We start from the raw sequence: 27,203 nt of genomic DNA on the forward strand, positions 1-27,203 counted from the left end.
ATTACCGAAAATAACATTGCAACTCTTTTTCAAATTAGACAATTTTGTCATAGCTTCAACAAGTCAACTTCAACTTTTCACTCGGATTAGCTAATTATAACCCTGATATATAAGTTGTCTTTCGTCATCGATACCGGGAAACCGTTTATATCTCACCACATTAGCAGTAAATTTACCAACAACTCCGTTGATCTCTGACTTTTTGAAAAATCACTATATTCAGTGAAACCCTATCATTTACTCATTTACATCTTATACCAAGAATTACTATACCAACCATCGGGAATTAGCAATCAGTATTTTGAAATCTCGCAGCATGTCTACATCAATAGTTATATGTATACATATAACAATTATCTCCTAGAAATACAGTATTCAATTCTGAAATTTTGAAAAGGCACCCAGCTTACGAATCAATACATTGAACTTTGAAAAAGCTGAATGAAGCAGCAGAAACTGTAGGCAACCGTAAACGACCTTAGTCGTCGGAAGTTTGATGATAAAGAATAATATGTTGGAAAAGCTCAGAAACGTTGGAACTGGAAAACGGATAGAGTTAACCATGGAGGAGAACAAGGACAAATACAAGGACCATACCCTATATTCAAAGAATTCAGATAATTCTGGATCCGTTGAAATCTTTAGAGAATTTCTTGCTCCGAAGTCATGTTAAAATCTTACGGAAAAATCTTTCTCCATCAACCATCGAACTTAGAAATTCCAAAATATCATCATCAATATCTTCGATATTTCTGAGAATATTTTCATAAATATTCTCGTCCAAAATTATATACCTCTTCGTGCTTCCTGTGTATCATTATAATGGAAACATTCAATAGAAAATTTAGTACCGAAAAGCAGATTATGCGAAACTATGAAGAAAGCCGTGGACAAATCACAAAGAATAAGTTTGACTTCAAAGAATCCGAATGATTCAATGTCTGCTAAGGTCTTTAGTGAATATCTTGCTCATTACTCTAAACCCTTGCAGACAATAGTTTCTATCATCCTCTGATCTTAGATATTCCGAGATATTATCGTATCTTTCATTATAAATATCCTCCATATTTCTGGAGATATTTTTATAACTATTCTTACCTGAAATCATTAATCTCTTCGTACTATCAGTGTTACATCATATAGAAACTGTTAGTTTCTATATTCTGTAAACTTTCGAGCTTAAAATATGAAAGTTATTGAAGTAATGTTGGGAACTGATGCATGAGTTAGTATAATATAATGACACTTGATCAACGTGATTATATTATAGTAATCCATGCTGAGTTTCTAATGGAATGTGATGATTCACAGTACCATCATCATATGCCATGTTACACGACTCTTACATTCTATCTAACCTCTAAAAATATCAAGAACATATCTTCTTGATAGTTCTATCTTTTCGGATATTCTGGTAAATTGACAAATCAAGATCGTATCGTTATGATTTCCTTCTTAGAACATTATCTATGTTCATCCAAAACTTCATACCAACGAATTCCGGACCATTATTCTCTTGGCTTGTAGACGGAAAGAGGAGACCAAAGTATGGAACTCTTGAATATAAAATATATATATATATATAAAGCTCGACAACAACACATAAATTACAAACCGTGTATATCAATGCGTATAGCAATATAAATACACGGGAGAACTAGAAACACTATAAACCCAAGAGTATAGTAGAAGTAAATAGATTCTTCCGGCGGTAGATGAAAGAGAATAATGATAGATATGAAAGTTAGGGGTATATCAATAATCAGAATGGATGGAGCATATTGACAAATATTTTAAAGTATGAATTAAGGAGAAAGAATAGAAGATGTGAGATATGGAAATAAGGAAACAAAGGGGGTGGATTTATAGTAAAATATCCGACAAAGCAATCAAAACAGATGATTGTATTTAAAAAGGATCCTAATTCCCTTGATTACCGAAGAATCAAATCTTATTACGAAGATTTTCTCCAAATCTCTTGAAATTGGAAATCAATCCTATCTACGTCAAAAGATATGACGAATCTACATTTACTCATTTCACTCTTTTGTCATAACTTCACTTGTACTCTTCACAAAAATCAAATGGTTCTATCCATATTACTCAATGATGATAAAACTCTATTTATCAACTCATATTCGTCATGAAAACATTTTTATAGTTAGCCATAACGACCTTGATCAAATTTCAGGACGAAATTTCTTTAACGGGTAGGTACTGTGATGACCCAGAAATTTCCGATCAAATTTAAACCAAACTCTCGATACGATTTAATACTTTTGACACGATAAGCATCGTTTGTAAAGTTGAATTTCAAAAATCTTGGAATTACATTCATGTAATCATTTACCCTTTGACCATTCCCGACGATTCACGAACAATGGTTTATAAATAAATATGTATATATATATATATATATATATATATATATATATATATATATATATATATATATATATATATATATATATATATATATATATATATATATATATATATATATATATATATATATATATATATATATATATATAAATGTAAGTATTTATAATAATTGAATTTATAAACTATAATTTAAACATTAGAATTAAATACGTAAAATGTAATACAAAATAACATACAAAATAGTTAAGTTACTATGAAAATGATTATATATATATATACATGGTTTCTATACCTAATTAACATTTTATGCATATTACTATATATATGAAATATTTAAATATCAAATAATCAATATGTGTTATTATGTATATCAGATGTTATCAAATACTACATACTTAAATATATGTAATATCAATGTGTTAAAAGATAAAATATAATAGCCATATTAATAATAATAGTACCTCATTACAATAAAGATTTATATTAATATCAGTATTAAAAGTATTATAAATATTATTATAAATTTGATACGTTAAAATTGTTATAATTATTACTAATATTAGTGTGACTATTATTAATATAATTATCATTATACTTGGTGGTAAATTATGGTTTTTAGTCATTTTTAATTTCATTATTATTATTAATAACATAATCATAACCAGTTTTATAATTATGATTATAATTATCATTATTTATTATCATTAGTATTATTGATATTATTACTAAAATTTCTAACATTATTATTAATATGATTATTTTGATTAGTAATATTTTTATTATTATTTTCTAATATAATAATTTTCAGTATTTTTATTATTATTATTAATAATATATTTATTTATATTTATTAATTATTAATATAAACATTAATTATAAATAAAATTATATAAAGAATCGATTTCTGTATGCATCAAAAATCGTACTGTGTTCCTTTCTTGTTTTTGCCTCTAACTTTTCCACCAGTCTTAATCCATAGTACATAAAAGTCGAATATAATCTCTAATACAATCAAAATCTGTTATCAATCTCTTTCCCACTTTATTTACTTATTATTATTTTTTTTTCTTCTGTATCTGCTAATAAGCTGTCAACCTCAATTCATATTTAACCCTATCAAATCCAGCTGTGAACGAACGATTAAACTCATCATACATAAGCCATTCAACTCGTCCACTTCATAATTCATTGTAAATTCAGAAGAAGTTTTAAGCAGAAAATATTAGCAGTAACCCAAACACCCCTGTACGCGTTTTTTTTTGTTTTTTTAATTATTCAAAAGTCCAATTTCGTTTAATTTTCCAAAATCTGTAAATGTGGCCTTGTTAGTAATCATCTACTCAATCTACTTACATATTTTCAAGTCTCAATTCACGAAATTGGATTCAAATTTTGAAAGTCAAAGTTAATTTTGAAAAGTCAAACAATTTGTTCATGTTAAAATTCGAGCTTGGTTTGATGTTTTATGTTTAACTGATAATGCAGTTAGTTTCTAATAAAGTTTTAGGATCTTTTTCTTTCAGGGTTCATAATCCAAAACATTCTAAAAACTCTAAATCGATTTCAAGTTCATAAACCTTTTTATGGACTGTTCAGCGATTTTTTTTTATTATTCTCTGTAATCCGTTTTTGTGTCTGATTATTGTTATCACAACTGTTAAGTTGTTGTTGTTTTAATGGTACATCAGATCAGATAATAACTAATGATTTTGAGTTGGCCGATTGATTTAAGAAGAAGGAGAAATAGGAAGAAAAAGAAATATGGGTTTTATAGAAATGATTTCTGTATTAAATCAGAAAAATGGGCACAGCCCATTGGTTCAAGGTGTTGTCGGTTAAATGAGTGGTCAAGGGTTCGAACCCTGCAGTCACCAATTTTTTTTAGAACTGGTTTAAAAGGTAGTCTACTATCATTTTGATTCTTATTATTATTATTATGATTATTATTATTATTGTTATGATTATTATTATTAGTTATTAAGATTATAATTATGATTATAGAGTGTTATTGTTATTAGTGTTATTATTATTAAAAGTATTACTAATAATACTAGTATTATCATTATATTTACTAATATCATCATTATAATTATTATTGTAAGTATTATCATTACCATTACCATTACCATTATGATTATGATTATTATTATTATTATTAGAAAAATAATACAACCTAATATTACTATCATTAATATTAGTATTATTACGATCGTAAGAATTATTATTAAGATTATCATTATTATTATTACTAGCATAATTATCACTAATATAATATTGTTATTGTTAAAAACTATTATCATAATAATCATTATCACTTTGTTAAAATGAGGAACTAATACAGGCATTATTATTAATACTATCAATATCGTTAATTTAAAATTAGTAGGATTATGAAAATAGATTTTAAAAATAAATATATTATTTTCAAGAAAATTACAAATGAACTATCATTATTATTATTATTATTATTATTATTATTATTATTATTATTATTATTATTATTATTATTATTATTATTATTATTATTATTATTATTATTATTATTATTATTATCACTTATCATTATTAATATTATTACAAATAGATATTCGTATGTATACAAATTTCATTCCTATAATATTAGTAACACATATCACTATATATTTTTTTATATACTGAGTAAGTTATAAAGATATCAATTGATACATAAATATATTTTTATCATATAAAAACCCTAGTATAAATTTTTATTTTATTTTATTTATTACCTATTATAAAGAAAGATAAATATTAGTATGTATATAAAATATATAAATTAAATATATTAAATTTAACTAAATAACATAAAATATAACAAGCATATCATAAATAACAATATATATATATATATATATATATATATATATATATATATATATATATATATATATATATATATATATATATATATATATATATATATATATATATGTGTGTGTGTGTGTGTGTGTGTGTGTGTGTGTGTGTGTTTGATTACAATTATGTATATTAATAAATATACAAATGATATAGGTTCGTGAATCCGAGGCCAACCCTGCATTGCTCAATATAGTCATATGTATTCTTACTACAAAATACATTACAGTGAGTTTCATTTGCTCCCTTTTTAAATGCTTTTGCAATATATATTTTTGAGACTGAGAATACATGCGCTGTTTTATAAATGTTTGACGATATAGACACAAGTACTTAAAACTACATTCTATGGTTGAATTATTAAACCGAATATGCCCCTTTTTAGTCTGGTAATCTAAGAATTAGGGAACAGACACCCTAATTGACGCAAACTCTAAAGATAGATCTATCGGGCCCAACAAGCCCCATCCAAAGTACCGGATGCTTTAGTACTTCGAAATTTATATCATGTCCGAATGAGGATCCCGGAATGATGGGGATATTCTTATATGTATATTGTGAATGTCGGTTACCAGGTGTTCAATCCATATGAATGATTATTTTGTCTCTATGTATGGGACGTATGTTTATGAGAAATGGAAATATGAAATCTTGTGGTCTATTAAAAGTTATGAAATGATTATTTATGATAAACTAATGAACTCACCAACCTTTTGGTTGACACTTAAAAGCATGTTTATTCTCAGGTACGAAAGAAATCTTCCGCTGTGTATTTGCTCATTTTATAGATATTACTTGGAGTCATTCATGACATATTTCAAAAGACGTTGCATTCAAGTCGTTGAGTTCATCAAGATTATTATTAAGTCAATTATAGATAGATATATTATGAAATGGTATGCATGCCGTCAACTTTCGATGTAATGAAAGATTGCCTTTTCAAAAACGAATGCAATGTTTGTAAAATGTATCATATAGAGGTCAAGTACCTCGCAATGTAATCAACTGTTGTGAATCGTTTATAATCGATATGGACTTCGTCTGGATGGATTAGGACGGGTCTTCACATACCTTATGATTTTCATGGTGATTGGATCTTATGATATATATCTTGTTGATATTTTGAGTTGATTTTGGTGAGTTGATAGCTATCCCGTGAATCGTACGTAATTGGTCAAAGACAAGGAGGTCAAAAGTTTGAGTTTATGACATTTTATATTTGATAATTGATGTTTTGGTGACCTTTGCAAATATGGAGTTGACTTTGACCGAGGGAATGGTTGTGATGGGTAGATTTAGGTTTGAATTGTGGTTAATTTGATGGTTTTGTGGAAGACTTGATCCTTGTGCTTGCTATGTTGAAGACTACGCGGTATGGAATTATTGCTTCTAAAGATTGAAATCGGTATGTCTTGACTTCTTAATTCTTGAAGACTTGTCCAAGTGTATTTATTCCTATATTAGTTGATTTTATTTAAAGATAGACTTGCTTGAGGACAAGCAAGGTTAAAGTGTGGGGGATTTGATATCGCTCAAATTATATATATTTTACATCGCGATATCGGTTCTTTATTGTTGGTTATTTGAGGAAATGTGAAGACTTTTGTTATTTATTGAGCTAAAATGACAAATATAGCTTCAGAGGTCTTCGGGTTAATGTTTTGGTTGTTTCTTGCTAAGTATTGGTGATATTTGAGCTTAAAGAATGATTAGACGCGAGAAAATGAAGTTTTACTGAGTCTGGAGCTGATCCCGGCCGCAATAGAGTGGATCCCGGTCGTGATACATTAACAGAAATCAGCATTTTTCGAAAGAGCATCAATCGCGGCCGTAATAGCCGGATCGAGGCCGTAATAGAATCGCGGCATAGAATCGCAACCGGGATAGCCGAATCGCGGCCGCAATGCGGGGTCTGTCAGCATTCCGAATTCAGCCTTATAAATACCCCATTTAACCCAACTTTGGGGTATCGATTGTTTGACGAATCTAGAGGCTAGAAGGGTCATTTTTGAAGGTTTTTAAGCCACTCTTCACCAATTTTGAAGATCATAACATCAAGGTTGAAGATTAGATCAATCATTAATCATTGGTACCCTAGTTCTTCATTATTTTAGTGATTTTATAATGAACACTATTTGTTCCAATTGTTTAATTGTTCTTTCTTTTGCCATGCTAGGCTAAACTTTTATTGTGTCCACTTTAATGTAAGACTTATGAATTGGGATTGTTCTATCTTGTGATTTATTAAGGTTTATGTTTAATTAATTGTGCTTTCTTGAAAGATCCATTGTTGTGTTCATCTATATATCATTTATTTGATTATACAGGTTATTGAATATGATTTATGTGAGTTTATCAATATTCGTATGCTTGTACTTCATCTTTTAATTGTATGTGAGTGCAATTGGTAATTAAATTGATATTGTGATAACACAATCGTGTAGGCTTTGTCGAGTGATCCCATTAGCCTAGGTTTTACGTGAGTTTAACCAAGAGAAAGTCTATATTAATTTTACATGGTAAATTGGACCTCTGAATGATAATTTATGTGAGTAAATTAAATTCATTATGCCTTTAGTTCATTGATTTCGTGAGACCGATATGAACTAATTACCTAGACCATTAATAAATGGTTTAATAAAAGAACAATCCTAGTCATTTGTTGAGTATTAAAGTGGACACTACTTCCCCATATCTGGTTTATTCGTTAATTTTCTTTTGCTACTATTTTTATTTACTTAAATTCAAATCAAAAACCCCCAATTCTTAGAATAACTATTAGTTGTTTGAATCTTAAACGCTGCTCCCTGTGAACGAATTCGTAATCATATTACAATAAGATTAGGTGTGTTTTACGCATATCAGGGAGATTGTTAAAGGTGTGAAGAATTTGATCAAAGCAACGAGACGTGACTTGATGAACATCTGGTCCCATTGCGAGGTACTGACCTAAATATGCCATGAATGACTCCAAGTAATATCTTTAAAATGAGCAAATGCACAGCGGAAGATTTCTTTTATACCTGAGAATAAACATGCTTAAAAGTGTCAACCAAAAGGTTGGTGAGTTCATAGGTTTATCATAACAATCATTTCAATATTTTAATAGACCACAAGATTTCCGTTTATAAATATATGTACACTCGCAAGTGTATAAAAGTATTCTATAAGTTATTGAGCGCTTCGGTAACTATACTTAATAATTAATGTGGCATATTCCCTTTATTATGAAATCTCCCTACACTTTACCAAGTGTAGAAAAAATGAAGTACTATGCAACCGTTTACGATACTAGAGCGACTAGCCCGATTGGGGTGGTCAAACCCAATAGATCTATCAATAGTATTCACACTTACATGTTCTTCCAACATGTAAATATTAGTTACCAAGCTATTAAGGATGATATTCAAGGTGGTACAACTCAACGTAGAATATATTTTAAGTACTTATGTCTATTTCGTCAAACATTAAAGCAGCGCATGTATTCTCAGCCCAAAAATATATATTGCAAAAGCAATTAAAGAGGGAGCAAATGAAACTCAGGATCCTGTATTTTGTAGTAAAAATACATATGACGACATTGAACAAGTGTAGGGTTGGCCTCGGATTCACGAACCTATATCAGTTATATATATTAAAACATATAATCACAAACAAACAAGTTTTTATATATATTAAATATATAATATATTACTTAATTAGATTAGTAATATATTTGTTATTTCGAATGTTATATATATATATATATATATATATATATATATATATATATATATATATATATATATATATATATATATATATATATATATATATATATATGTTATATTAATGTTATATATATATATAAGTATTTATTTTTTATATGATATTAATATTAATATTTATAATAATAAATCAATTAATTAATTTATTAATATATCTTTAATACTATGTGATATAAATATAATTATATTATCTGTAGTAAATATATTTTTATGTTTCTATTTATTTAATAATAATAATAATGATAAAAATAATAGTAGTTATAAACAATGATAATAATAATTTTGATAATAATAGCCACTTTATTTGTAGTAATAATAATATTATAATTATAAAAATAATAATAATAATAATAATAATAATAATAATAATAATAATAATAATAATAATAATAATAATAACAATAACAAAATAGGGCTACCTTCAAAAGAAGCTTTAAAATAAATGCCCCAGCCCGGGCTCGAACCCAGACCTCTCGATCAAACACAAACACTCCTAACTATTTCTCCATTGTTTTTATTTCTGATCTTGTTACGATTTTAATTTCTTTTAAACCCTTATATTTCAGTTTTCTTTTTCTTATTCGTCTTCATCATTTTCATAGACATTACGGATCATCATAATCATCTACATGATTCATCATCATCCTATTCGTTATTTAGTATTACTGAGTAATTATCATCTTACATTATTATCATCATCTTCAAATATAAACATTCGATTATCATATTAACCGTGATCACCTCATCATCGATCACATCATCATCTATCACTCGTTATCATCATTATTAACATAAAACATAAAATCACGATCGTCATTTACTTCATTATCATCATAACCCATGATCATCATGATCACCATTTAACATCATCACATGCGTATCATCTTCATAATCATACAGAGTATTATCATTATATGTTTTACTCATCTCACTTACAAAAGAACCGAAATAATCAGCCCAAGTTGATTAAGTTTTTATGGCCCAGTTGTATTTGTTTAATGGATCCATAAAAACAGCCCATTTAATTAAAAGAAGTCCAAAAATCAAAACTCACTTTGTAGGCTTTTAGTAGAAACAGACGGTATGGTTTAACAGTCGAACGTAGAAGCAGCACACTTAATCTCCTTCTTCGTTTATAGTTAGTATCCAAATAGCAAACGTAGGTGCAGCTGTAGCAATTCTATGGTATTAAGTTTGATGGTCACGGTGGTTTAAAGAAATCTTGGTTTGTTTTTGTACGAATTGGATCCAGAGAAACCAAGCAGTAGCAGGGTTGTTTGGGTTGATGTTGATCAGTTCTAAAATAGAAAAATAGGTGGAGTTTATGAGGTGGTGATATGGTTTCATAATAAAGAAATCAAGGATTAATATGGAGAGAGAGAAGAGAGAAAGAGAAGTGACGGTTCTTGTGGTGGTGGCCGATGGTGGAGGGGGTGGTGGTTCCCGGTGGTTGTGGTGAGCATGGTGATGAGGGCAGTGGTGATGGCTATGGATCGAAGAAGAAACATAATCTTGATGTTGCAGGTGCGTGTTCATGGAAACGAGAGTGGTGGTGATGAAGTTGTGAAGATGGTGATAGTAGGTTGTCATGGAGAAGTGATGAAGAGGGTGGTTGTTCGGATAGGAGAGTAGCAGGAGATCACGATGGATAACAACATAGCAGTTGCAAGTGGGTTTTGGGTCTCGATTGCAACCAATGATCGAAACAGGAAGAAACACACAACTTGATGGTTATGGTGGCAGTTTATTGTGGTATTCGGTGATGATCTTGGTGGCAGCTGAAAGTGTCGGAGAGAGTGTGGGTGTGGTGGGGGTTGTGGAGAATGGATTCTCATATGGATATATGTTGCAGAAGTATATATGTATATTCATATGTGTATCATATATATATCTATAAAATATGATATAAGTCAAAAGTTGCAACAATAATTGAAATCACAATTCAAATAGTTTGGCAGCCGGGCATTTTGTAGCTTTCTACCGACGATTTTTCCCGGAGTGCTATATCGTGCTCCTTTGCTAAACAGTTACGGATAAATTTAATTCAGAAAAATCCCATATTTGCTAATTAACTATATTTATTTATTTTGGTCATTATGGTATAAAATTCGATCATTAACTATTAAATAAAAATTATATTAATTATTCACTCCCAACCTGAAGTAAAATATAAAAACTTTTAAAATTCAACAAATAGTTCCTAAATATATTTTTAATAATCCTAAAATTTATATTACTCATTTTCGGATCTCTGTTTATTTTAAAATCACCTAAGTTTGAACTTAATTTATTTAAATAACCATCGAATGATAAACGAGTGCTTCTATCGTTTACTAAATAAATTTGGAACTATATTTATATATTCAATACACCTTATTTATGTATATAGATATGTTTTAAATAATAATTATTATATATTGTTTTATTTTACATAGTTAATTATAATATATTTCAAATTATTATTTATGTATATGTAAATATATACGTATGTATTTACAAGTAATTGTTCGTGAATCGTTGGGAACGGTTGAAGGTCAATTTAATATATGAAGTAGTTCAAAAATTTTGAGACTCAACCTAACAGACTTTGATTATCGTGTCAAAATATTAAATCGTATCGAGAGTTTGATTTAAAATTAGTCAAAAATTTTCGGGTCGTCACAGTACCTACCCGCTAGAGAAATTTTGTCCCGAAATTTGAGTGTGGTTGTCATGACTAACAATAAAAATGTTTTTATGACGAATATGAGTTGATAAATAGAGTTTTATCATTATTGATTAATATAGATAAAACGATTCGATTATGTGAAGCGTACGAGTGAAGCTGTCACAAAAGATTGAGATAGAGATTTAACTTTTGATGTAGTCACGATGGATTTTCGGAATTCCAGGAATTTAAGAAAATCTTCGCATCGATATAAGATTTGATTCTTCGGTAAATAAGGAAATTAAGATCTCTTTAATTAAATGCGTCAACTGCCTCGATTGCTCTGTCTGATATTTTTATTATAAATTAAACCCTTCCGTTCCATTATTTTCATCACTCCTATACTTTCTTTCTTAATTCTTACTTCTAAAAGATTGTGAAAATGCTTCATCCAATTCTAATCCTTGATATTTTCCTAAATATCATTTCTGTCATCCTTCTATTTAATCTTCCACCAGAAGAATCTGTTTACTTTTACTATTACCTTGGGGTGATACTATTCTTAATTCTACCGTGTCTTTTTATTGCTATTCGTATTAATATCCACAGTCTATAACCTCCGTGTTGTTATTGGGCTTTATATTTTCTTTTATATTTTGGAGCTCTTTTCCTTTTTATTTTCTTCTCGACATCTAGTAAAGCGAGTAATGGTCCAGAATTCGTAAGTATGGGGTTTCGAATGAACTTAATGTTCTAAACAAGAAAGAACGTAATAGTACGAGTTGATTTGTCAAAATACCAGAATCACTGAGGATAGAACTATCAAGAATATATTTTCTTGATATGTTCAGAAGTTAAGCAGAATGAAAGAGTTATGTAACATGGCACATGATGACAGTATAGTCTGTGAGTCATTATGTTTCATTAGAACTTCTAGCATGACTTACTGTAATATAATCACGTTGGCCAAGTGTCATTATATTATACTAACTCATGCTCAAATTCTTAACACTTCTCTAGAATTCATTCATAATTATACTTAGATTTTACAGAAGTTTCCAATGAAATACAGAAAGCACGAAGAGGTATATAATTTTGGACAAGAATACTTATGAAAATATCCTCAGAAATATCGAAGATATTTATGATGATATTTTGGAATTTCTAATTTTGAAGATTGATGAAGAAAAATTTTTCACAAAATTTTAACATAACTTCGGAGCAAGATATTCTCTAAAGATTTCATCGGATTTAGAATTATCTGGGTTCTTTGAATACAGAGTTTGATCCTTATTTTTGTCCTTGGTCTCCTTCATGGTTAGCTCAATCGGTTTTTCAGTACCAAATTTTCTATCGAGCGTTCCCAACATTCCATTCTTTATTATCAAACTTTTGGCCATTTAGACCATCTACAACATGCTGCTTCGTCAGCATTTTCAAAGTTAACGGATCTGGATCATCGGTTATCAAACTGAGGGTTTTCAAGAATATTGAAGGTTTTTAGATGATTAAACGCTGATTGTGATCGTCAAGATACAAAGGATGTTTAAGATGAAATCAAGTGGCAAACTTGAAGAAATGTTTAGTTTCATATGTTATAATCAATATTTTAATTCCTTTTAATTGTCCAATGTTGGCAGTCCATAGTTAATAGTCCACATTTAGTAATTCAATAATTCATATATAATTTAATACATAATATTCGAATTAATTAATACGTATCGTGACCCGTTATATACATGTCTCAGACTCGATCACAACTCAAAGTATATATATTATTGTAGAATTAACCTCAACCCTGTATAGCTAACTCGGTCATTACCGCATATAGAGTATCTATGGTTATTCCAAATAATATATATAGGTGCGTCGATATGATATGTCAAAACCTTGTATACGTGTCCCGATATTTAAAGTACGTAAAATAAATAACAGAAATTAAATGACGATAAATAAAATCGCGAGAATATAAATTGCGATAAATAAATTGCGATAAATAAAATGTAATCAATTAGCTAGGAATAGTTAGCTAGGAACAGTTAGCGTGGATTCTTAACAAAAATTTTCTCATAGTTAATTTGTTTGTTTCTAACAAATTTTTATTTTGTCCAATGTTTTTTTCATTATGCCACTTATTGGATTCTGATAGGTCAAAATCCAAATATGATGTTGAATGGAAATGGTTATTCTACGGTGAGCGAATTCGTATATCCGTGGATGTAAGTAGGATAGTAAATGACTGTTGAATCGAATTCGAAGAATGTACAGTGTAACTTATTAATGTGAAATCTAAATATCTCTCGGGTATTTCCTACCCGTTAAAATATTTTCACGATTAACAGTTTATACAAAAGAATTTTTAATTACAATCTTTATGAAAATATACTTACATATATATCTTCTTCAGATGTAATCATGGATTTATAGATATCGATTGTTAAATCGATGATGAAAGATGTGAATTAATTATGATAGGAGCCCTTTAAAGCTTCTTTTATCTTTCTCGGGTATTACCTACCCGTTAAAAATTCACACGTCATAGTTAATATGAAAAGAATTTTTATTACAATCTCGAGATATACATAAATATAAACATATATCCTTTAATCGTGAACAGAAAGTAATGAATTAATATTTCATAATTCATCATTCTCGGTACTCTTCGGTGTCTGTGGTGCTTACGGAGCTTGTGGTGATGGAAATGATGCTTGTGCGGGTGGTGTTGCTATTGGTGTTGGTACTACTTGTGGTACCTGCGTAGTAGATGCGAGCCTAGCTTCCAAATCGAACACCATCACCTCCAGGGATTCTACTTTACGCTCGCGTCTATGAATTAGTTCTACCCATTCTTGTGTAAGGTTTGTCAAATCTTGTTATTTAGTTTGAAGTCTTCTAACTTCTTCTAATAATCCTATATGATTTGAATTCGGGAGTAGAGGACGAATACTATCTTTAACTACATCGAGTCGACCTTCGAGGCGGAAAATCCGTGCGAAAAGAGTAAAAATGGTATTGCGAACAGGTTCTCCGGTAAGCGGATCGAGCACTCCGACGTTAGGTGGTAAGTTCGGCTCGTGATATGGAGTACCTTCTTAATTTCTCCATAGGGTAAGTATTTCACGAACCCATCCCCACTTTCTAAAAAAATCACTGTAGTTGATCGGTTGGTGCGCTCCTGTCACGCTATCTTCGGAGTCAGAGGAACTTGGTCGATTCGTAGAGGCCATCGTACGCGATCACAGAAAAGATTTTTGGTATGAAAAGCTTAGTGACAGTAAATGATAGTTGGATGGTATTCTCAATGCATAATATGCATAGATATATATAGTACCAGGGTCCCTTAAATTACATAGAAATTTACGGAAGATATCAGGCAAAGTTTACCGTAATAGATACGCTAAGATATGAATTTGTCTATACACTATCTATGCAATAAAGGCAGTAAGGTGTGTCTAGACTTAGGAATGATAAGCAGGTAATTTTCCACTAGGAATGATAAACAATACTTATAATATGCAGCTAAGGTCGAAGTCCAGACTCGATAATGCATCCTAACATCTATCAGTTAGATACACTAATGCAAGACCTGGTTTGCTAGGACCAACGCTCTGATACCAACTTTAACAACCCGTCCTAATCCACCTGGATGAAGTCATCAACATCTGGTCCCATTGCGAGGTACTGACCTAAATATGCCATGAATGACTCCAAGTAATATCTTTAAAATGAGCAAATACACAGCAGAAGATTTCTTTCATACTTGAGAATAAACATGCTTAAAAGTGTCAACCAAAAGGTTGGTGAGTTCATAGGTTTATCATAACAATCATTTCAATATTTTAATAGACCACAAGATTTCCGTTTATAAATATATGTACACTCGCAAGTGTATAAAAGTATTCTATAAGTTGTTGAGCGCTTCGGTAACCATACTTAACAATTAATGTGGCATATTCTCTTTATTATGAAATCTCTCTACACTGTACCAAGTGTAGTAAAAACAAAGTACTATGCAACCGTTTACGATACTAGAGCGACTAGCCCGGTTGGGGTGGTCAAACCCGATAGATCTATCAATAGGATTCGCGCTTACATGTTCTTCCAACATGTAAATATTAGTTACCAAGCTATTAGGGAAGATATGCAAGGTGGTACAACTCAATGTAGAATATATTTTAAGTACTTATGTCTATTTCGTCAAACATAAAAGCAGCGCATGTATTCTCAGCCCAAAAATATATATTGCAAAAGCAATTAAAGAGGGAGCAAATGAAACTCAGGATACTGTATTTTGTAGTAAAAATACATATGACGACATTGAATAAGTGTAGAGTTGGCCTCGGATTCACGAACCTATATCAGTTATATATATTAAAACATATAATCACAAACAAACAAGTTTTATATATATTAAATATATAATATATTACTTAATTAGATTAGTAATATATTTGTTATTTCGAATGTTATATATCTATATATATATATATATATGTTATATTAATATTATATATATAAGTAATTATTTTTATATGATATTAATATTAATATTTATAATAATAAATCAATTAATTAATTTATTAATATATCTTTAATACTATGTGATATAAATATAATTATATTATCTGTAGTAAATATATTTTTATGTATTTATTTATTTAATAATAATAATAATGATAAAAATAATAGTAGTTATAAATAATGATAATAATAATTTTGATAATAATAGCCACTTTATTTGTAGTAATAATAATACTATAATTATAAAAATAATAATAATAATAATAATAATAATAATAATAATAATAATAATAATAATAATAATAATAATAATAATAATAATAATAATAATAATAATAATAATAATAATGATAACAATAACAAAATAGGGCTACCTTTAAAAGAAGCTTTAAAATAAATGCCCCAGCCCGGGCTCGAACCCAGACCTCTCGATCAAACACAAACACTCCTAACCATTTCTCCATTGTTTTTATTTCTGATCTTGTTACGATTTTAATTTCTTTTAAACCTTTATATTTCAGTTTTCTTTTTCTTATTCGTCTTCATCATTTTCATAGACATTACGGATCATCATAATCATTTACATGATTCATCATCATCCTATTCATTATTTAGTATTACCAAGTAATTATCATCTTACATTATTATCATCATCTTCAAATATCAACATTCGATTATCATATTAACCGTGATCACCTCATCATCGATCACATCATCATCTATCACTCGTTATCATCATCATTAACATAAAACATAAAATCACGATCGTCATTTACTTCATTATCATCATAACCCATGATCAGCATGATCACCATTTAACATCATCACTTGCGTATCATCTTCATAATCATATGGAGTATTATCATTATATGTTTTACTCATCTCACTTACAAGAGAACTGAAATAATCAGCCCAAGTTGATTAAGTTTTTATGGCCCAATTGTATTTGTTTAATGGATCCATAAAAATGGCCCATTTAATTAAAAGAAGTCCAAAAATCAAAACTCACTTTGTAGGCTTTTAGTAGAAACAGACGGTATGGTTTAACAGTCGAACGTAGAAGCAGCACACTTAATCTCCTTCTTCGTTTATAGTTAATATCCAAATAGCAAACGTAGGTGCAGCTGTAGCAATTCTATGGTGTTAGGTTTGATGGTCACGGTGGTTTAAAGAAATCTTAGTTTGTTTTTGTACGAATTGGATCCAGAGAAACCAAGTAGCAGCAGGGTTGTTTGGGTTGATGTTGATTGGTTCTACAACAGAAAAATAGGTGGAGTTTATGAGGTGGTGATACGGTTTCATAATAAATAAATTAAGGATTAATATGGAGAGAGAGAAGAGAGCAAGAGAAGTGATTAGTGACGGTTCTTGTGGTGGTGGCTGATGGTGGAGGGGGTGGTGGTTCCCGGTGGTTGTGGTGAGCATGGTGATGATGGCAGTGATGATGACTATGGATCGAAGAAGAAACAGAATCTTGATGTTGCAGGTGCGTGTTCATGGAAACGAGAGTGGTGGTGATGAAGTCGTGAAGATGGTGATAGTAGGTTGTCATGGAGAAGTGATGAAGAGGGTGGTTGTTTGGATAGGAGAGTAGCAGGAGATCACGATGGATAACAACATAGCAGTTGCAAGTGGGTTTTGGGTCTCGATTGCAATCGATGATCAAAACAGGAAGAAACACACAACTTGATGGTTATGGTAGCAGTTTATTGTGGTATCCGGTGATGATCTTGGTGGCGGCTGAAAGTGTTGGAGAGAGTGTGGGTGTGGTGGAGGTTGTGGAGAATGAATTCTCATATGGATATATGTTGCAGAAGTATATATGTATATTCATATGTGTATCATATATATATCTATAAAATATGATATAAGTCAAAAGTTGCAACAATAATTGAAATCACAATTCAAATAGTTTGGCAGCCGGGCATTTTGTAGCTTTCTACCGACGGTTTTTCCCGGAGTGCTATATCGTGCTCCTTTGCTAAACAGTTACGGATAATTTAATTCAGAAAAATCCCATATTTTCTAATTAACTATATTTATTTATTTTGGTCATTATGGTATAAAATTTGATCATTAACTATTAAATAAAAATTATATTAATTATTCACTCTCAACCCCAAGTAAAATATAAAAAGTTTTAAAATTCAACAAATAGTTCCTAAATATATTTTTAATAATCCTAAAATTTATATTACTCATTTTCGGATCTCCGTTTATTTTAAAATCACCTAAGTTTGAACTTAACTTATTTAAATAACCATCGAATGATAAACGAGTGCTTCTATCGTTTACTAAATAAATTCGGAACTATATTTATATATTCAATAGACCTTATTTATGTATATAGATATGTTTTAAATAATAATTATTATATATTGTTTTATTTTACATAGTTAATTATAATATATTTCAAATTATTATTTATGTATATGTAAATATATACGTATCTATTTACAAGTAATTGTTCATGAATCGTTGGGAACGGTCGAAGGTCAATTTAATATATAAAGTAGTTCAAAATTTTTGAGACTCAACCTAACAGACTTTGATTATCGTGTCAAAATATTAAATTGTATCAAGAATTTGATTTAAAATTAGTCAAAATTTTCTGGGTCGTCACAGATTTCTCGTTGGTCGCGCCTCCATTTCCATTTCTTCATCGACATCTTCACTATCATACGTGAGGATTCACCTACTGAGTAGATGTCCTTCTTCTCGTAACTTCTTGATGACGACACATATGTTATCATAGTTATTGAGTATGAAGGTTTTGTCGATTAACGGCGGTGGTTCAGAATCACTCCGATCTGTGTTTATTGGCATAGCGGGAGTGGTTGGTGTTTGCATTCCGGTTTCAGGTTGATTAGCTCCTGGTTGCAAAGAGAAACCAGGTGGTGGGTGATCGAGATCTGCCATGATCTTGTGTTTTTCTCAAACAAAATGAATATTGATGTGAGGTCTCACGGATGGCAACAATTATTTGTACAATTCTTGGCGATCCTTGTTAGGAGAACAAGGATATTGAGATCTGATCACTCAGTGGAAGGTGTTACAAGTTATGATGATGGGTGTATGCTTGTTGGCGATTCCCTGAAGGTAGTACGAAGGTATTGTACTTTACGCCACCAAGATATGAAGGTAACTCATTGAGAGTATTATGTGTTAGTAATTGTGACTTAGAGTGAATGCCAACTCCAGAGATCATGTTCTCCTTTCATAGGTGATAATGCTAAAAACGAACACATATTTCATAGAATTATCCCTCAAGAAAGACAAGATTTTAGTTGCAATTGTTCTATTTACAAGTGATATTCGTTTAAATAATAAAAGGTGAAGACAAAAGGCAGATTCGACGATTTGAAGACGCAAACAACCAAAAAGCTCAAATGTACAAAGAACAATCCAAGTGGTTCAATATATTGATGAGAAACATCTAAAAATTACAAACGTACAAGCCGCAAAACGTAAAGTACAAGATATTAAATTATACGAAAAGGCGATCGAAAATCCAGAACCGAGACATGAACCAACTTTCAACGCTCGACGCAACAGAGGTGAAAGTACAAGTCAAATATGCACAAGAATATAATATAATATTTAAATAATTCATAATAAGAATAATAATAAATAATAAAAAATTGTTAATTGAGCATAGTTAAGGGGTCATAAGTGAAAATTTTAAATCAACATTTGCCTATAAAACGAGACTACGGAGAATGAAGAAAGACACACCTTTTTCTCTTTTCTTTTCTCCGTAAACATAATATATATAATTATAATTATAATTTTAATTTAAGTTTAATAATAATTGGGTTATTGTAAGAAATATTTTACGGGTTTTAAAGTCGGAACTCTGTCCGTGTAACGCTACGCGATTATTCACCACTGTAAGCTAGGTTCTTCCTTTTTAAATTAATATCTCGTAACTAAGTTATTATTATGCTTATTTGAGTCGAAGTAATCATGATGTTGAACTAAATATTAAAGATTGGGTTATTGGATTTTGTACCATAATTAGGGTATGGACAAAAGACCGACACTTGTGGACATTGGACCATGGACCGTTAATAGATGGGGGGTATTGTCTAATCGAATGACAACTCTTTGGAGTATGGCGAACTTATCTTCAAATTAGTTAATCTAATAATTATTAAATGATTATGCATGTCCTATTTAGTGACGTTTATACGACATCTTTTACAATCATTTAATTAATCAATTGGGTTGGGTAATTTATTATTCATTCTGGCCAAGTGGGTAAATTAATAATCATGGACTAATTAAAATAGGGGTGAATTACATACAAGGGTAATTGGTGTAATTGTTAACAAAGTATTAAGACCTTGGATTACACACAGTCGATAACCTGGTGTAATTATTAACAAAGTATTAAGACCTTGTTACAGATCGAATCCCCAATTAGTTGGAATATCTGACTTCGGGTATAAGGTTAATTTGACGATCATTTTATAATTATGACCGATGAACTATTATGGGCAAAAACCAGGTAGGTATCAAATAAATTCAGGACAAAGGACAATTAACCCAGCATAATAAATTAAAATCAAAACGTCAAACATCATGATTACGGAAGTTTAAATAAGCATAATTCTTTTATTGTATTTCTCATCGTACTTTCATTTACTTGCAATTTTATTTATTGTCATTTTAATATTGTTATTTATTTTACGCACTTTAATTATCGTCATTTATCTGTACGCTTAAAATGTAAAATCGATAAACTAGTCATTAAACGGTAAATCCCCCAAAGTTACCTATAATTACTATATCTAGTTTAACTACTTAATTAACTAATTTGACCTAGTAAGACACCCAATAATAGTGTCCACGGATCGACCTCCCGGACTTTACCTTAGCTATCTTATTACACGATAGGTATACTTGCCTTTTGTGTTTTAGTTTAATTTAGGTGATTTCCTGTAGTAAATAAATATAAAACTGATAGCCGTTTCATACACACCCTCTAGAACACATCAAGTTTTTGGCGCCGCTGCCGGAGACACTTTTTGTGTCTTCACGGGGTATTTAAGTTTTTTTTTTGTTTTTTTATTGATTAAAGATATATTAATTTAAATATAATAATTTAATAAATATAATAATATAATAGTATTGAAATAAAATATAATAATAATATAATAATATTGAAATAAAATATTATAATATAATAATAATTTTGAATCAAATTTGAATCGTAAAGTTTTAAAAAGTCGTATTTATTAAATACTTCAGGGGTATATTATGTAACTTATAATTAATAATTTCTATCATGTCGCTTTCATGTGAATAGTAAATTAATTAATTTTGTTTCATTATGAGTTAAAAAAAAGTTTTTTAAAAAAAATAATAAAAAAAATTATTAATTTCGTGAAAAAAAAATTTTAAAAAAAAATTTAAAATCCTTAAAAAAAAATATTAAAATCGTTAAAAAAAATAAAAATTAAAAAATTAAATTTTTTTTTAAAAAAAATTAAATACATATATATATATATATATATATATATATATATATATATATATATATATATATATATATATATATATATATTTTTAAGATTTTGTCTATAAAATTAAAAATATATATATATATTTATTTTAAGTTTTATTACATTTAGATTTTTAGACTCTAGTTACAACTTTTAGTATTAAGTTTAGTTTTGCCATAGTTCTTTTTATACTTTTAGATTTTTAGGCTTTGCCGTAAAATCCCTTAAGTGCTTTTTCTTTAGACTAAGATTTAGGTGGCTTAAAATTTTGCGACGCCGTGTTAAAATTTTAGTATCATTTTAAGCAATTGCCGTTTTTCGTTTAGAATCCCTTTTAAGTTTCGACGCGCTACTTTCTTATTTTTATTTTTCGACCTTTTATTTTTTCGACCTTTTATTTTTTCGACGTTTTTCGACGCAATCTTTTTCTTTCTTATTTCTCGACGCTCTAGTTTTTAGGACATAGAATTTTCTATTTCTTCTCTAAAATTTCAAACGAAAAATTATTTTAAGCGATTAAATTGATAGACATCCAAATTTTCTAGTTCGTAGTAATAGTTGGATTTGTTAGTGGCGAGTTGTGGGCTTCCGATTTAAAGGGTCCTGGCTACCTGCTGCATCTATTGGCTATTCGAAACGTGGGCAAAATCAGAAAAGTCTATTAATTTGATAACTTATATAATTTTTATTTTTATAACTAATAGGATATTCAGTGAATGCACCGAGCAAAACGTTCACCACCTTTCATACGTTCACCACCTGTAACTCGATCAAGGCATCTAGCCAATATTGTTGCCGTTGATTTTTCTTTAGAATCATCATCTAGTCGAACAAGTTCTCCAACTCAAATTTCCGATAATCCATTTTTTGAACCCGACTTCACAACTGAGAATCCGGAGGATATTCAAGGACAATTCCAAGATCCTGAACCACTAATCATTCCTCCTGAACCACAAATAGTTAAATCAGAATCTTCTAGTGATTCGGATTCAATAAATTCAATTATGGAAGTAACGGAACCTCAAAGTATGGAAGGCCGAATGAGAGCCACACGCACGGGCCAAGGTCACGCCATTAATCAGCCAGATGTTAGAGCATCAGATTTTGAAATCAAAGGACAAATCCTACACATGATCACTAATTAGTGCCAATTTGGTGGTACAACAAAAGAAGATCCAAACGAACATCTTCGAACTTTTAATAGGATTTGTAATCTATTTAAAATCCGAGAAGTTGAGGATGAAACTATTTATCTTATGTTGTTCCCATGGACTTTAAAAGTAGAAGCCAAAGATTGGTTAGAATCGTTACCTGAAGGAACGATTGACTCATGGGATATTTTAGTTGAGAAATTTCTTCAAAGATTCTTTCCGGCATCTAAAGTCGTGAGACTTCAAGGAGAAATTGCCACGTTCGTGCAAAAGCCAAATGAAACGTTATATGAGGCATGGACAAGTTTCGGAAGGATGTTGAGAGGATGTCCTCAACACGGTTTAGATACTTTTCAAATAGTGCAAATTTTCTATAAAGGCGTCGACATCGCCACACGAAAAGACATCGACACAGCAGCTGGTGGTTCCATTATGAAGAAAACTGCAACTGACGCTTACAAAATTATTGATAACACTGCTTCCCACTCACATGAGTGGCATCAAGAAAAAGATATCATTAGATCATCTAAAGCAGCTAGAGCCGATTGTAGCCATGACTTCGATTCCATTTCTGTAAAGATAGATGCTGTCGAGAGACGAATGGAAAAGATGACTAAGGATATACACTCAATACGAATTAGTTGTGAGCAGTGTGGAGGACCACATTTGACAAAAGATTGTCTCAGTATTGAACTAACAATGGAATAAAGAGAGAATGTTTCCTACATAAACCAAAGGCCGGGAAATAATTATCAAAATAATTATCAACCGCCAAGGCCAAACTTTAATCGAAATCAAAACATTCTTTACAATCCAAATGGACCCAATAATAACTCATACAACCAGCAAGGTCCGAATAACCAACCAACTCAAAACAACACTTTCAATCAACAAAGACCTAGCTTGTATAAACCACCACAACAAACTGAAGAGAAAAAGTCAAATCTGGAAGAAGTCGTATTTAAGCTAGTTGATGAAGGGATTTAACAAGTTTCATAATACTTAAAACCTTTTAAGAATCATTCAAAGCGGAAGCATGTAAATAACCATTTATTATACTTGTTAAACTTTAACCAATTTAAAGTTAAATCCCACAAGGATTAAGTTGTTTAATATACTTACAAACTACAAGAGAGTTTAGATGTTATACCTTCTCCAAGTTAGGAGGTTAAAATGATGATGAAGATGATGAACAAGAGTGTAAAATCCTAAACCATTGAAGCACCAACACCACCCTTTAAGTTAGTTAAGATTTAGACACTTAACTAACTAATTAACCAAGCTCAAAACCCCTTTGATTGCACTTGAAAAACTGGACAGCAGTAGCTAGAATGATGATGAGAATGCAAGCTTCAAAACCATGAAACCTCAAGAGATAATACCCCAAACTTTATACCAACACCTAGTACTTTTGTTAGGATTTGTTTTACACTTGAAGTGAGCTTGTAAATTCAAAGTTAGAACCCCTTTGTGTGTCAAAACAGCCCACAGCCTGGGACAGCAGCAGGAGCAAAAATGTTGCAGTTTTTACTTGTTATTTTATGTGTATTGCATGTCTTGAAAGAGCACTTGATGTATCTTTCTAAGTACATGGGAACTAACCATGCTTTTGACCAACAAAGAGCATGCTTACACCCACTTCCAAGGCCATTAGCAATCTTATAATATAGTTTATAAAAAGGAAAAACTGATTTTATAAAATCAGTTTTTTTTTTATAAAACTTGATTTTATAAAACACTTTTATAAACTTGTATATTATTAGTTATGTATATTTTATAAAACCAATTTTATAAAATGTAACATAACTTAATCAATTATTTAACCTATAAATAATTAAATCTTTAATATATAAATTATTCCATAACTTATATTACACATATCAAGTAATATCATTTAAGAAACCTTTTCCTTAAAATTCAAGTGTCGCGTATTTAATCAACGATCCATTCGCTAGGATTAAATATGAATAAGGTGTCGGTAAGCTTGTTATTGGGTATGACCCGACTTGGATCATAACATGTTAGCCACATTAATTTAATATGTCTCTCGGGCACACGAAATACTTTCAATCTCCCACTTGCACGAGAAACATAAGAAATTAATGCAAGTGATGGATACCACCTAACGACCGTCCATCACCCCCAATATGTTATGACTTTGTGCCATTCAATAACATCATCCCTTTCGAGGTCCCAACTCGAATATGAATAGGTGAATCTTTCATTTATCCTTTATCCTAGATGTCATGTTAAATCCAAGAGATACAGAGTGATCACTCTTTTTTAGTTTTAACTTTATCAGGCCTTAGACATCTGACTCTCAACGAATAAGAGGGACAAATCCCATCTTGACTACATACGTCCTAGATAATACTTTGTATCACACCTGAGCTCTTCCTTATGAACTACCATATTTCAGAATAGCGAAGGAAAGAATCAAGGCACAATACTTGGTAAATATCCGAACCCAATATGCATCTCAGGTCAGAGGATACAATGATATTCGCCTTTACTCAAGATTACATGTGATCAACCACAAAGGCTCCATTTAGTAAATCTTGAGGGCGGGTCTTCCAATATTTGTATCCTACAAATATCTATGAACTTTGGTAGAAACCTTGCCCCACATTCAGTCCGTGAATGTATACCAATCCAAGTTCATAATAGTCTAAACCTCACACTTGTTCCCACGAATGTGATCGACTACGGAATTTAGAATAATAACTTATTCATGGATAAAATATGCAAAATAGGAACATAACTCAAGATAAATTAATGCCATAATTGTATTAATGAGTTTGAACTACTTCGTTCCATTACAATACATAAAACAGATCATGACCAATCACTAGAATATCGAAGCCCCAATGCACTAACATGCCCTTGATGTTTTGCACCATGTAAGAGATTCGTGAGTGGATCCGCTATATTAAGATCTGTGTGAACTTTGCGAATACATATCTTTCCTTTTTCAACTTCATCCCTTATGTAGTTGAATCTCCGCTCAATGTGACGGGTCTTTTGGTGAGCACAAGGTTCCTTGATTTGAGCAATCGCACCCTCGTTGTCACAAAAGATCTCAAGAGGGTCCTGAATGGAAGGGACTACTCCTAAGTCATCGATGAATTTCTTCATCCATGAAGCTTCCTGAGCTGCCAATGAGGCGGCAATGTACTCTGACTCTGTAGTGGATAAGGCAACAACATCCTGTTTTGAACTCTTCCAAGAGACCGCACCTCCATTTAATGTGAAGACATAACCGGACTGTGATTGAGAATCATCTCGATCAGTTTGGAAACTTGCATCCACGTAACCTTTTACGGCGAGTTCCTCATCACCAGACCCATATATTAGAAACATATCCTTAGTCCTCCTAAGGTATTTCAATATACTTTTAACTGCAATCCAATGACTGTTTCCTGGGTTATTCTGGTATCTACTTGTCAAGCTAAGAGCGCATGACACATCCGGTCTAGTGCATATCATTGCATACATGATTGACCCAATGGTAGATGCATATGGGACTTTCTTCATTCTCTCATGTTCATCTTTCGTGGTGGGGCACTGAGATGAACTGAGAAGTGTTCCTTTTTGAATAGGTACCAAACCTTTCTTAGAGTTCTCCATCTTGAACCTTTTCAAGATCTTTTCAATGTATGCACTTTGATTCAAACCTATCAGTTTCTTGGATCTATTCCTGTAGATCCCAATCCCCAAAATGTATTGTGCTTCTCCAAGATCCTTAATGGAGAAGCATTTACTTAGCCAAGTTTTAACTCCTTGCATTGCCGGAATATCATTTCCAAATAACAATATATCATCTACATATAGTACAAGGAACATGATAGTGCTCCCACTAGCTTTCTTATATACACAAGCTTCATCACCATTTTTAATGAAGCCAAATTTCTCGGCTTCCTCATTAAAACGATGATTCCAAATTCTAGATGCTTGTTTCAATCCGTAGATTGACTTCTTTAACTTGCATACCTTTTTAAGATATTTCGAATCAACAAAACCTTCAGGCTGAACCATATAGACATCTTCTACAAGATATCCATTTAGGAAAGCGGTCTTGACATCCATTTGCCATATTTCATAATCATAATGAGCAGCAATGGCAAGTAATATCCTAATAGACTTTAGCATTGCCACAGGCGAAAAAGTTTCATCATAGTCAACCCCTTGAGTTTGAGTGAAACCTTTTGCTACAAGTCTAGCTTTATATGTATCCAAGTTTCCATGCATGTCGGTTTTCATTTTGAAAAGCCATTTACAATCAACTAGCCTTGAGCCAGTCGGTTATGTAACAAGTTCCCAAACTTGGTTGTCATACATGGATTGCATCTCA

The 27,203-nt window shown here is 30.6% G+C and overlaps 1 non-coding gene across 1 annotated transcript; it reads right to left on the bottom strand.

Annotated features, from left to right (window-relative positions):
• Positions 1–23,089: 23,089 nt before the first annotated feature.
• On the bottom strand, positions 23,090–23,196 carry LOC139865294 (small nucleolar RNA R71). The gene has a single exon (XR_011764819.1). It is a non-coding gene; the product is annotated as a small nucleolar RNA R71 (small nucleolar RNA).
• Positions 23,197–27,203: the final 4,007 nt, after the last annotated feature.

The sequence above is a fragment of the Rutidosis leptorrhynchoides genome, chromosome 8, assembly GCF_046630445.1.
Source record: "Rutidosis leptorrhynchoides isolate AG116_Rl617_1_P2 chromosome 8, CSIRO_AGI_Rlap_v1, whole genome shotgun sequence".
NCBI lineage: Eukaryota > Viridiplantae > Streptophyta > Magnoliopsida > Asterales > Asteraceae > Rutidosis > Rutidosis leptorrhynchoides.